This window comes from Canis lupus, chromosome 4 (assembly GCF_003254725.2).
Source record: "Canis lupus dingo isolate Sandy chromosome 4, ASM325472v2, whole genome shotgun sequence".
Classification (NCBI taxonomy): domain Eukaryota; kingdom Metazoa; phylum Chordata; class Mammalia; order Carnivora; family Canidae; genus Canis; species Canis lupus.
This window is the reverse complement of record NC_064246.1, coordinates 32,904,340-32,917,721: the sequence shown is the minus strand read 5'-3', so window position 1 is coordinate 32,917,721 and position 13,382 is coordinate 32,904,340. Positions and strand designations below refer to the sequence as shown.

General features: G+C 42.2%; 1 long non-coding RNA gene across 1 annotated transcript in view; it reads left to right on the top strand.

The window, feature by feature from the left end:
• Positions 1 to 18: 18 nt before the first annotated feature.
• Positions 19 to 13,382, top strand: part of LOC118354566 (uncharacterized) — a 38,329-nt gene continuing 24,965 nt past the window's right edge. Inside the window, exon 1 of the long non-coding RNA XR_007410185.1 lies at positions 19 to 419. This is a non-coding gene — a long non-coding RNA (uncharacterized LOC118354566). The remainder of the gene's footprint in view (positions 420 to 13,382) is intronic.

The following is a 13,382-nucleotide window of genomic DNA, read 5'->3' as shown; positions in this document are numbered from 1 at the left end:
CCCGCCCACCCCGGGCCGCCCCGCCCTCCGCCCGACCTTGCTTGTCTGCACCCGGGCTCGGGGGTCGGCCGCGGGGCTGACCTGGGCTGCGCCCGCGCCCTGCTCTAACGTGCTCTAACGTGCTCTAACCTGCGCTGCGTGACCGCGGCCAGACCTAACTCCGCCTCCGACCCCGTGGAAGCTCGAGGGTTGAGCTCCGGGACGGATGGGGGCTCCCCTCCCGCCTGCAGCATTCCCGTCCTGTCCACCCCTGCGCCCCCAGCCCTGCTGCGCTCTGCAGCCTGCCTGAACCCACCAGACCGCGGGGTCTTGCTGAGGCTGACGGCTAAGATCTGCAGCATCTCCATGGCACCGTCAATCTGGGTTCCTCTTGCCAGGAATTGGTTCCTGCTTTCCGCTGGAGGAAAGCCCGGACCTAGGTTAGTTCCACAGGAACCCCACCCCCTCCCCCACCCCCGGGTTCCAACCTGGAGCTTGCCCTCCGGTTCTGGGTGGCCTTATCCCATCGGTGCAAACCAGGCCTGCAGTACAGTGGTTTGAGAACATGTTTGCCCTGATACCCCTTCTAAATGTTGAGTGTTATTTTTGGGTATAAAGATTTTTCGCTCATGATTAAAAAGCCAGTCCTATGCATTTTTAAATATCCTCACTCCTGAGCTAGGTGAATTTCTTGGTCTGAATAGACTGGAGTTAGGGACTTTATTGGAGTCAAGACTTAATATTTATAAGTGTAAAATAATATTTATTTTGTGCTACCTGCTTGGCTGGATGGCCGGCAAAATTGTTTTCCTTTAGGTCCTTTTTTTTCTTTTTCTTTTTCTTTTTTTTTCCTTTAGGTTCTAAGATCATATCCTTTTGATGTCCTCGGATGAGAATTACAGCTGCCTCCTTAGGTGTACAGCCTCAAGAAGCATTAATTATTTCAGGCCCATGTTTGGGGAGTTAGGGCTTGATGATAATCCCCTTTCCTTCCAAACTGCCCCATAGGCACTTAGCACTGGAAAAGCATATTTGGAGTCAGTATAAATATTAATTTGTAGAGCTTTTGCCAATTGAAGAGCACAGGTAAATGCTATTAATCCAGCCTTTGGAGCATAAGTATTTATTGGAAGGGCTTTTGCCTCAATGGTCTTAGTTTAACTACAACATACCCAGCTTTTCTTTCTCCCTTATTCATGAAGCTACTGCCATCTGCAACTGTGGACTGTAAACCAATTGTTATCTGCATTTTCAATAGGGGAATCTTTTAAATCTGGTCTGCTAGAATAAACAAGATCAATAATCTCTGAGCAGTCATGCTTTAACAGAGAAGTATGATGGTCAGGTACAGGCATAAGAGTAGCTGGGTTTAAAGTTTGACAGGTTTTAAATATTAATTTAGGTGTGTCTAAAAGCATAGCCTGGTATTTAGTAAGTCAGCCTCCCATCATCCATTGGTGGCCTTTGGTCTCTAGGACACTTTGAACCTGATGTGGAGTCATCAATGTCAAGGATTGTCCCATGGTAAGCTTTGAAGCTGCTTCTACCAGGAGGGAGGGCTGTTCCAGCCACTGCTCGAAGACCAGCTGGCCACCCATGAGCTACATTATCAAATGACTATGAAAAATAGCCCACCGGTCCTTTTTCACTTCCTAATTTCTGGATAAGAACTCCCAGAGCTTGTCCCTGTTTTTTTTCTGTTACATATAAAATGAAAAGTTTTTCTAGGTTTAGTAAAGCCAAAGCTGGGGCTGATGAAAGCTTAGCTCTTAATGTTTGAAAGGCTGTCTGCTGGGCTTTAGTCCAGAGTAAAGTTTCTTCATCGGGGCCTTTAATTGAATCATACAATGGTTTGGCTAAGAGCCCAAATCCAGGAATCCACAAGTAGCAAAAACCTGCATGCCTAGGCAAGTATGGAGTTGTTTATTTCTTAACGGGGGGTCCAAGGTCTAATATAGCTTTTTTCCAGTCAGTAGACAGGGTGCAGTGACATTGTGTTAGTTCATATCCCAAATATTGTACTTTCTGTTTAGATACGTATGTCTTTTTAGGGGAGAAGTGATACCCTCTGTCTGCCAAGAAATTAAGGTAAATTATGGAATTACTATCAGATGTTTCTTTTGCAGGGCTAGAGATTAAAATATCATCCACATAGTGAACTCTAGTCCCTTGAGACAGAGAGATATCATGGATATCAAGTGCAGCCCCGAGTAGGTGAGGACTATCTCTAAATCCCTGCAGCAAGACTATCCAAGCTGATTGAGCAGCCTGTGAGCTTAAAAGTGAGGTCCATTCAAAATCATAGAATGGCTGTGTTTCTTCATTTAGAGGGATGCAAAAGAAGGTGGCTTTTAAGTCAAATACTGTAAACCAGTTGGGATAACCAGGGCCCTGGGTGAGAATAGTATATGGATTTGGCACTATAGGATGAGTAGACACAACTGGTTCATTTATAGCTCTTAAATCTTGAATCATTTCATATTCCTCATTTGGCCTTTTTACTGGTAAGATTGGAGTATTATAAGGAGATTGACAAGGTCTTAAAAATACCATGTTTGAGAAACTTAACAATAAGTGGTTGTAAGCCGGCTTTTGCCTCAGGTTTTTTAGGGGTATTGTTTTTTGTGAGGTATAGTGGTTGAGTCCTTTGAGGTCATTTTATGGGTTGGGCTTTGAGAGCCCATCCGAGGATGTCAGAATCCCAGACCTGCGGAGTTACTGCCTTCCAGATATTAGAAGAGATATTGGGGTAAGGTTTTAATTCTCCAGGTGTTAAAGAGAACATGTCATCCACCTTCTTTTTTAGTGAGAGCAAACCTGCTCCCTAGTTTATATATCAAGTCTTGTCCGAGTAATGGAGTGCAGCAAGATGGAAAGACTAGAAAAATATGAACAACCAATGGACTTCTATATTTGCAAGCTGAAAGCATTGTCTGGTGGCACATTTTAGTTTACCCTTCTATGCTAACAGTTTTATGGTTAGAAAGACAAGTAGGGCCAGAGTGCTAAATAAGAACAGAGTAAGTGGTTCCTGTATCAATAAGAAAATTGATAAACTTACCTCCCACATCCAAGATAACCCAGGGCTCTGTAATCTTGCTGTCAAAGGCAGCCAGACCAGCTTGAGGGGCCCATCATGCCAGACCCTCCAGTTTCTGCTCTTGGGTGGGGAAGTGAGTTCCTGTCTTCATCTTTCTCTGGAGTTGAGGACAGTCTCTCTTCCAATATCCTTTGTTCTTACAAGCAGGACACGGCCCTGGTGGAAAGCATTTGTCTGGACATTCTTTGCTCCAGTGTCTCATTTGGCCACATTCATTGCATGGGGTCTTACTCGATCCTTTGTCTGATAGAGGCATTTTCTTTGGCCCCTGGTTGGTCTGGTGTTGTAGGGAATCTGCAATAGCAGCAGCCAATATTTGAATCTGTATTTTATCCTGCAGTTTAGCTCTCCAGTCCTTTTCCTGCTGTAAGGCCATACCTCTATTATTAAAGACTCCAGTAGCTACTTCTAATAGGCACTGGGTGGGGGTTTGGGGACCTAAAGTCATTCTAGTCATTTTTTTGGCAAATGTCAGGTGCCAACTTAAAAAATGCATGGTTTGTGTGGTTGTTCTCTCAAATGAGATTGTGTCCAGATTTGTATATTTATGGATGGCTTCTATTGAGTGACCCTGAAATAGAGCTGGATTCTCATCACCTCTTTGAGTGACTTCCTAAATTTTATCAAAGTTTACAGGTTTCGAGAATCCTTTTCTCATTCTTTCTATTAAACAGGTGATTATGGTCTTTCCTTTCCCTGTCTCTTTTGGTAATTCCTGGGAGATTCAGTATTGGAAACAACCCCCCCACCTGATGACAGCCTCTATTCTGGCTGCTAGCTCATCAGCAAATTCTTGAGCCCCTGCCCAGATATGATTCTTTTCCTCAGGAGTGCAACAATGGGTTAATATGATGTATATATATCTTGCCAGATCAAATCAAACTTAATAGATCATTGTTGAAAGCCCTCCATAAATTGAGAAAGGTTTTCCGAATATTGTTCTGTTGTTTTATCTGAGTCAGGTCTGTCATGGAGAATGGGGCATGGATTTTAATTGTGCCTATTTCTCCAATAGAAACCTCCCTAAGAGGATGTGATCCAGATTTAGGTGGAACTGCCAGATGATAGTTCTGCTCCTGGTATGTCCAGCGGGACTGGGAGCTGAGGGGTCTTGAGGTTTATAAGGAAGAAGGATAGCAACAGAGGCAATGTCCTCTTTGTTTGGACCAGCCAGTGATTCCTCCAGTAGCCAAAGTGAATTAGGAGGAATGGACCTATTTAGACAATCATCATCCAGTATGTCCAGAGAGATTTATTAACCTGGTTGGTAGCTAGACACATTCTGCAAGAGGGCCTTAGGTCAGGGTCCTGATTTAGGGCCATGAAGGCCTGGACTAGGGTACCTCAGTCCATTTGCCCTGCTTTTTGCAGAAGAGACCTAAGTGATAGATTATACTGAAGCTTAATGTCCCATCAATAGACCGTTTTTCCTTGTCTCTCAAGGAGTACTGAGGCCATGCAGTATTACAGAAGAAGACCAGGTTTTTTCTTAAATCTTGCAATCCAAATTGATTCCAGTGGGTTAAAAGGCATCCCAAGGGAGAACCCTTGGGAACTGAAGAAGAAGATCCCATGTTCCTAGAAAAGTAGAGAAAGTCCATTACCAGAAAAAAATCCATCCCCAACTCCTAGGTGGCATCCCATGAAGGATATGTCAGAGATTCCTGGTATCAAAGGACTGGAGCAGTCCATTCAAAAGAAGTTGCTATAATCACCACCCTGCCTTGTAGGAGGGATATGGGGGATATTGCCCCCACTTCCTGATTGCATCCTAGGCTGCAAATGGTGCCAGTGAATGGTCCGAAATGTCATGCTGTGCCATGAAGAACTTGCCATTTTTAACCCAGGGAAAACACACAAAAAATGTTTTACAAGGGGAAAATTACCCAATTTTGTAATTTAAGTAGTGAGTAAGGGACATGGACAGAAAACAGTAAGGATAGAAATCCACCATGATCTAAGTGACATTTCAACACATGTAGTTTTTACAGCTGGCTTCCCTAGGAAATAGTCCCTGGTTGGGTTTTAACTCGACTGGGTACTCATTTCAGCTGGCTCCAGGTGGAGGTCATGCCACCAAAAGTGGTTAGACCAGAGATGTGAAGGGGACCAGATTAGACCAATTAGGAGAAATCTCAGTCTTAAGATTGACAGCTGTCCTAGTGACTTAGATGGCTGTCCTGTGCCCAAGAAAAGACAACTTTGCATAAAGACAGAAACGATGAGAGGCCATCAAGTTTCTAGGTCTTATTACCATTCCGGTACCATGGTACTAACTTCCAGCCAACAGGCAGGTTTTTTTCCTCCCTCTAGAGTAGCCATGGGCTAGAGGATTACAGCCTGAACAATCAACATGAAAGTTTTCCAATAAGCCCATAGTCTTTGAATAGCCCCTGAAATGACAGAGAGAAAGAGAAGAGGAATTACTCACCAAGTTGGCACCAAAGCTCCGAGTCCAAGTGAGAAGACTTGAGCCTCACGTTGAGCACCAGAATGATGAGTTTTGATGTTTGGGTCCAAAAGTGAATGGTCAAGAAAGAATTCTTGAGATGTTTCCAGTGCAAAAAGATGGTTTCATTAACCATCTTTAACCAAGCATAGGACAGGACCTGTGGGCAGAAAAAGCTGCATTATAAGTCTGAGGAATGACTGATTATGTAGTTTCTTACCTATGGAAGGAGAAGGTGATGTTAGGGCTCCAAGAAATTGAGTCTATAGGTTCCTGGAAGTCTGGCTACTATTAAGATTGTGTTTTTCTTGTAAATTATTAGGGCAGTGACAAACTGACAGAATTTCAGGTCCTGCATGACTGTGATCTTTATCAGTTGGCCATTTGTTTTTCTTTCTTTGTTCTTGGGCAGTCATGAGTGCCTGGGGAATGAAACACATCCCACTGCCATCTTGTGGGCCGAGGGTATGTGGAGTGTCACTTTGCCTTTTGCCCTCAGCTTGCCTTTTGTTACCTCATCAATTTGAGATGCTGCCTTTGTCATATATTACCTTTATAAATGGAATTGAGTCTATTTCTGGATTTTTAAATTCTGTTTTATCGATCTTCCTGCATATTAATGGGCCATTACCAAAATGTTTTAAATATAAAAGCTGTATAAGATCAGCTCCAAGTCTCTCTATTGCTTTCTTTTTTCCAGAGGGTTTTTGTCAAATTTTGCTTCTCTGTTCCTCAAATTTTATCATCAACTAATGTGGTTTCAGAAAATAAAAAAAAAAAACATAATATTTTTATTGGAATTGGTCTGCATTTATAAATTAGGGAGAATAGACATCTCTATGAGGTTGTATCTTCCTATCCAGCAACTTGATGTCTTTCCATTTTTTCATATTCAAATTTGGGATTTCTTAGTCATTTCACAGTTTTCCTTCTTTGGTTATTATGTCTAATATCTATGCCTTGGTATTTTGTGTGCTGTAATAAATGGGGACTCCTTCTGTTTCTTGTTTGCATGTGTGAAGGTCTTTAGGTTTTATACATTGGTTTGATAACTTTTTTGGATACTTTACTAAATTGTCTTGTTTGTACTACTTTTCCCATTAATTCTTTGGTGTTTTCCAGATATGCAGTTTGTTCTCTGTAAATATCCCTGGTTAATGCCTCCAACTTTATATTATATAATAGAAGACATAATGACATTATTTTGTTCATTTCTTTAGCAGAAAAGCTAGTAAGGAGATAACTTTTGAGCTATAGTATATTTATTTATCATGTTAAGGATATGGGTATCAATTTCTAGTTTACTAAGTGTTTTGGCTTAAAAAAACACACAAATAGATGCTGAATCTTGTCAGATGCCTTTATTACATCTGTGGAGATGCTTATGTATTAATGGGTTTTCTAATATTGCCTTCTTTTGCATTCTTGAAATAAACCCCACTGGATCACAAGGTATTTTTTAAATTTGCTGTTAGATTCTATATTTTTTTTCATTGACATTCTTTAGTGAAAATGGTCTGTGGTTTCCCTTTATTTGAATAAAAATCTTTGGACTTTTTTCCAAATAAATTTGAAGTTTATTAGAATAAAAACCTGGCAATCCTTATCAGTTTTGGGATTAATATTTTATATGCTTCCTAAAATGAAACACTAAGATAATTTAACAGTGGAATTACCTGATCCTTAAAGATTATGTAGAATTTCTTTGTGAAACCACTTGTCTTTTTTATATATGCTTTGTGTTTTTCTTTTGGGGGAATAACCTTTCAGCCTTTTTATTTCTTTTACATTAACTAGTTTTTTCGACTGTATGTCTCTCTATTAGGATCAATTTTGGTAAGTTGTGTTTGCCTAAAAACATACCTATTCCTTCTAAGTCTTTACATTTATTTGCATAGTTATACAAAGTATTTTCTTCTTAAAAATCGTATTCTCTGTTTTCATGCTATTTCCCCTTTATCATTTCTATTTTTTGTATATTTGTGCCTTCTCCCTTTTTTAAAGATTTTGTTTATTTATTTGGGAGAGGGAGAGCATGAGTCAGGGAGAGAGACAGAGGCAGAGGGAGAAGCAGACTCCCCGCTGAGCAGGGAGCCTGTCTTGGGGCTCAATCCCAGGACCCTGAGATCATGACCTGAGCAGAACCCAACTGCTTAACCCTAAGCCACTCAGGCGCCCTGTGCTTTCTCCCTATTTAAAGCTCAAATTAGCTAATGGTTTCTGTATTTGTGTTTTTCAAATAACCAACTTTTGGATTTGTTAATTCTTCTCTTTTCTGTTTTTGAAATTATTATTTGTAAGTTCATCTTTACTAATTCCTTTCTTCTTTCTTTTGACTTATCTAATTTTTTTCTAGCTTTTCATTTTGGATGTTAAATTAAGTTATATTTATGTTTCCATTTTGACTGTACCAGGTATTTAAAGCTATAAGTTTTCCTGTGATACATGATACATGCTTTAGCAGTATCACAGAGATTGTGTGTGTTTTCATTTTTATCTTCAAGAAATTCTGCTATTTTATTTTTTATTTTCCCTTTATCCCAGTAATTATTTAAACATTTTTAACTTAGCAGGGAAAAGAAAATTAAAACATTTTAAGAAATTGCCATTAATTTCTTTTTAAAAAAATTCTATGTATTTATTTGACAAAGAGAGAAAGAGAGCACAAGCAGGGGGCGTAACAGGCAGAAGGAGAGGGAGAAGCAGGCTCCCTGGGGAACTTAGGATCCTGGGATCATGATCTGAGCTGAAGGCAGACACTTAACTGACTGAGCCACTCAGGCGCCCCTCTGTCATTAATTTCTAGAAGTATTATTACATTATGATTAGAGAATGTTATTTGTATATTTCTATTCTTTGGAATTTCTTGAGATTTTCTTGGTGGCATAACATTTGCTCAATTTTCGGGAATATTCCATATTCACTTGCATAAAAAGGCATATTCTCTCTTTATAGGTACAGAATTCAGTATGTTTTATAGGATCTATCTTTCCCACTTAATAATGGACAGAAAACCAAAACTGTAAGACACTGGAGGGCAACCTTTAACATTGAAGACAGAGACCCAAACAAAAAGACCTGAAGGAACCAGAAACTGCAGGAAGAAGAAAACTCCCCTCCATATACTCCCCTCCCAAAAAACTATAAATAATACGTGCAGAGAAGAAAGAATATTGTGTCCATGAAACAAGAATAGGTATTATAAAAAAGAAATGTCCTGAAAACACAAAAGAACCCTTGAAAATGAAAGAGATACAGCAACAATTGAAAACTCAACAGAAAGGATGGAAAATAAAGTTGAAAAATATCTCCGGGAAACTGATACAAACACAAAAAGGGATGGAGTGTAGGGGATAAAATGATTTAATTAGATCTCTTAAAGTTTGCCAAAGTCCTCAGCTACCAAGAGGAAGCCCCTCACCACAGATGATTCACTGTGGGATAAGGGCTTAGTAAGCTCTCCCAGGAGGCTGGGCAGGCAGGGTATGTGCCCAGCGGTAGTTTCCTTTTCCCACTGTGCAGCCTGACCTGGATGTTTGCCTCTGGGTGCAGGACAGCCCTTCACTGGTCTGGTATCCTTCCTGGGCACTCCAACCCAAACCCTTGTGGTCCTTTGCCCCTGTTCACACTAGATCTGACCCTTTCCAATCAGATGAGACCACTCCCAGATGGGCCAGGCACTGGACCCCAGGCCCCAAAGGTCTTCTTCCTGTCTTCTATCCTCAGCCATTTCTTAGGATGCTGACTCCAAATCCATCTAGTATCACTCCTAAAAAAACAAAAACAAAAACTCTCATTTTGCTTCTTTTCTGTCCTAACATGGCTTAAAGTCCTTTCAGGCAAAAATTCTCAAAAAGGAGTTCTGTTAGCAATGCAAAAGTGTCTGCTAAGTTAAGGAGAACCTACCAATCCTTAGAAACACAATGGCCACTCTGCTCCTGCAGGGGTGAGAGGAAATGCTTTAATTCTTTCTAGATGAGTCACTGTTCCTGATGCTGGGCACAAGGCCACTTGCTAAAGCAGCAAAGACACCAATGCAGGTTTAATTTTTATGCCCTGGAATAAAACACAGAATTCCATATGACTCTTAAAACAAATGCGGTGACTATTTGGGTACTGATATGGAAAACCACCAGGAAGTTTAAGTGAAAACCCAAGTTTCCCTGTGTTGATGGAGCGCGTCGCTCCAGAGCCCAAACACCTGGCTCTGAATCCTGGCTCTGCCACTTGACACTTTGCTTTGGGAAGCTCTAGGCAAGTTACTTTCTCTGTCCTTCAGTGTTCATACCTGTAAATGGGGATTAAATGAAGTTGTTATATATTTAAAAAAAAGGGGGGAGGGGGGAGGGATCCCTGGATGGCTCAGCGGTTTAGCGCCACCTTCAGCCCAGGTCATCATCCTGGAGTCACAGGATCGAGTCCCACGTCGTCGGGCTCCCTGCATGGAGCCTGCTTCTCCCTCTGCCTGTGTCTCTGCCTCTCTCTCTCTCTTTCTGTGTGTCTCTCGTGAATGAATAAATAAAATCTTAAAAAAATTAAATTAAAATAAAATAAAAGGGTTCATTTATATAAGCCCTTAGAACAATGCCTACCACATAGGAAAAGCTAAATAACTAGATATTATAGTATATTTAAAAATAATGAAGATGTGACAGGGTTGTAAATTCATTTAAACTGTTATTCAGATATGCAGATGTATTCGTTTGCTATGGCTACCATAACAAAGTACCGTAGACTGGGTGGTTATACAGCAGAAATGTGTTTTCTCACAGTTCTGGGGGCTGAAAGTCCAAGATCAAGGAGTCAGCAGGGTGGGTTTCTTCTGAGGCCTCTCTCCTTGGCCTGTACACGGTCATCTTCTCTCTATATCCTTTACATGGTCTTCCTCTGTGCCTGTGCCTGTGCCCTAATTTCCTCTTTTTATAAGCACACACATTATATTGGATTAGGGCTCACCCCAAAGATTTCATGTTAACTTCATCACCACTTAAAATACCCTGTCTCCAAATATAGTCACACTCTGATGTCCTCAGGGTCAGGACTCCAACATGTGAATTTTAAGCGGACACAGTTCAGCCCATAACAGCAGAGAAATTTAAATTCCTTTGTTTGACTATAACTAAGCTACCCTTTTTTTTTCCTGAGTCCTTACCTGATGTTTTTTAGGAGGAAAAAAATTACTAAAATATCAAACTGTTTAAAACTTGGACATAGCTGATTCTTTAAACAATACCTTTGAAGAAGTTGGATCAATTCTGGGTAAAAAGGCCTAATATCTCCATGGCTTTCTCCATTCCCTGCCTCTCTCTCTCTAAGAAGGTATCTTGGAAGGTATGGGGGCAAGGGGGAAGGCCACAGCTTTCAAGACTTCACGGTGGTGGGAAGAGTTTCGATCCTCAAACACGATGGCTCCTGCCTCCTCTGCCCCCCTCACAGAGGATTGCAGAGGAGGTAACAGCAGATACAGTTCTCTTGACTTATATGGGGCTCCCTAGTTCTCCCTGGATGACTTAGTCTCTCTTTAGGTCCTGCAAATACAGAAGACCCTCTGAAATGTGTCTGTGATCCTGGGCAGGTGGTTAAACAATGGGCCAGGGAGGAAAAGGATGAGGGGTGATTCCAAAGCTTATGTCATTGAGGACATTGTCGACAGGGCTTCTCAAAGAAGGGACAGGAGTCTCCATGAGCAGCCGCGTATGTAGCAGGAGTTACGCAGGAGCAGGTGTGCACCTCAGTCTGGCCTAGTGGCAGCTTCTTGAAGCAATATGGACATCCTAAGTTGTGGGCAGCAGCTGAGCGCTTCCAAGTGACCCCTCTGATTTAGAGCTGAGGAGGGTGCTGGGTAAATATGCCCATGCATCAGCAGCCAACAGTGGTGCCAGTGATAGGAAACCATCTGCTTAGTGGCCCATGGGCGGCCTTTCTCGCTTCATCCCAGCTGGCTCCTATGCCACATCTGCTTCCAGTTTCCCTGGTTCTGGGGACCGATTATGGAGAGGATATCCATCCCAGACCACCGGCCAGGAGCCGGTTCTTCTAACAGACATTAGAAGAGGATGTGTGCCCTTGAGAATAAGTGGTTTGTGCGTGACAGACAGGCAAGAAGTCTGCCTCTGACTCTGTGGGTCAGGCAGGTGTTAGGCTGAGGGTCTGAATACATAAGTGTCCAGGGCGTCACCTCCATAAAAATGAGCGTGTTAGAATCCAACCTCCCAAAAGACCAATTTCAAACTGCCCTGTAGCCCTCTGCCCTGCCCCACATACACACTGCATGCCCGCCGCTTGGCTCACCCGCTGACTAGGCCTGAGGTTTCACGCTGAAGGATTTACCACGTCGGTGGGAAAGGCAGGGCTGAGAATGGCTGATAGCTTTTAAAATCCACATCTATAAACTAACCATTGCCATTACTAACAGCAGAAATTTAAAAATAGACAGTAAAATCTATCCCTTGAGAATTCTGAGAGGATGGTGGTTTGTTAGTTAGGATAGAGTAGAGATGAGAAAAAAGTCAGCAAAGTTCAACCTGACAGAGGCTGGAACTAAACCGCAACATATTCCTCCCTCGTAGAAGAGTCAGGGGTGTGTAGGCCCACGCTGGTTAGGAGGAGTGTGGCTCCATCAAGTCTCTACCATCGCTAGGGTGTGGCCCTCATCTTCAAGGTCTAAGTCAGCAACTGTGTTCTAGACAGCAGGCCAGAGAGAGGAAGGAAGGAAGGAAGGGCAAAAGGCATAGTGTCTTAAGGTGGGTTCCTGAAAGTGGCCACAGGACACTTCCTCTTACATTTCCTCCACCAAACTTTATTCACGATCACAACTAGTTATGAGAGCCTGGCAAATGTGTTCTTTCTTCTCTGCAGTTCTGTGCTCAGATACAAAATCTATAACCACCGAAGAAAAGGAAGAAGAGGGTGGGGCACATGGGTGGCTCAGTGGTTGAGCATCTGCCTTTGGCTCAGGGCGTGATCCTGGGGTCCTGGGATCGAGTCCCACTTCGGGCTCCCTTCATGAGTCTGCTTCTCCCTCTGCCTACATCTCTGCCTCTCTCTTTTTGTCTCTCATGAATAAATAAATAAATTTTTTTTTTTTTTTTTTTAAAAAGGAAGAGTGTGTATCAGGGGCAGTCTCTGTCACAGATGACTTCAGTGCAGTGTCTGGTTCCTTCTGCCTTCACTCTTTTCACTCCTTTGCATCATCTTGAGCACCAAGGACACAAAGCCAGGGGAGGCAGGAGCCTCCATTTCCCCCTGAGCCATGGAAATCACTGGGGGCAGGAACAGGAACAGAAAGCAAGCAGAAAGACTGAGCATTTTCCATCCTTCCCATCAAGTTGCTCTCCAATAGAACTAGAATACAAGAAGCAGCCACCAGAAGGTTTTAGAGCATATAAAAGGCAAGATTAAGAAGAAAAAAAACCATAAACTAGATTGAGAAAAGGGACCGTGCCTTCCTATACAATTATATTCTTGGTACCTAGAATTACCTGTAATGTAGTAAGCATTCAAAAATATTAGTTAAGTTGGGGAGTAAAAGGCTAACTTTTTAGGAAGTGATAATGCAATAACCTGCATGATCAAGGAGTAAGGAAATTGAGATATCTCGCGGCCCTGGGTCCTGAGAAGGTTGCTGACCGTGACTTGTGGAAAGTGACCCCTTGTTTATATTACACGATAAACACTCTGATAAAGCAGAAAGGATTGCTGATTTGATACTGCTGAGCCTTGCCCTCGCTGTATAAATGCTATTTGTCTGCTATGGCTGGGGAGGTTTTGTGACTCTGGGCTCCTTGCCAGGCGTCAGCATGTCATTGTTGAAGGTCCACAGACTCCCTTCCAGAAAGAGCCATTTCCCTTTTC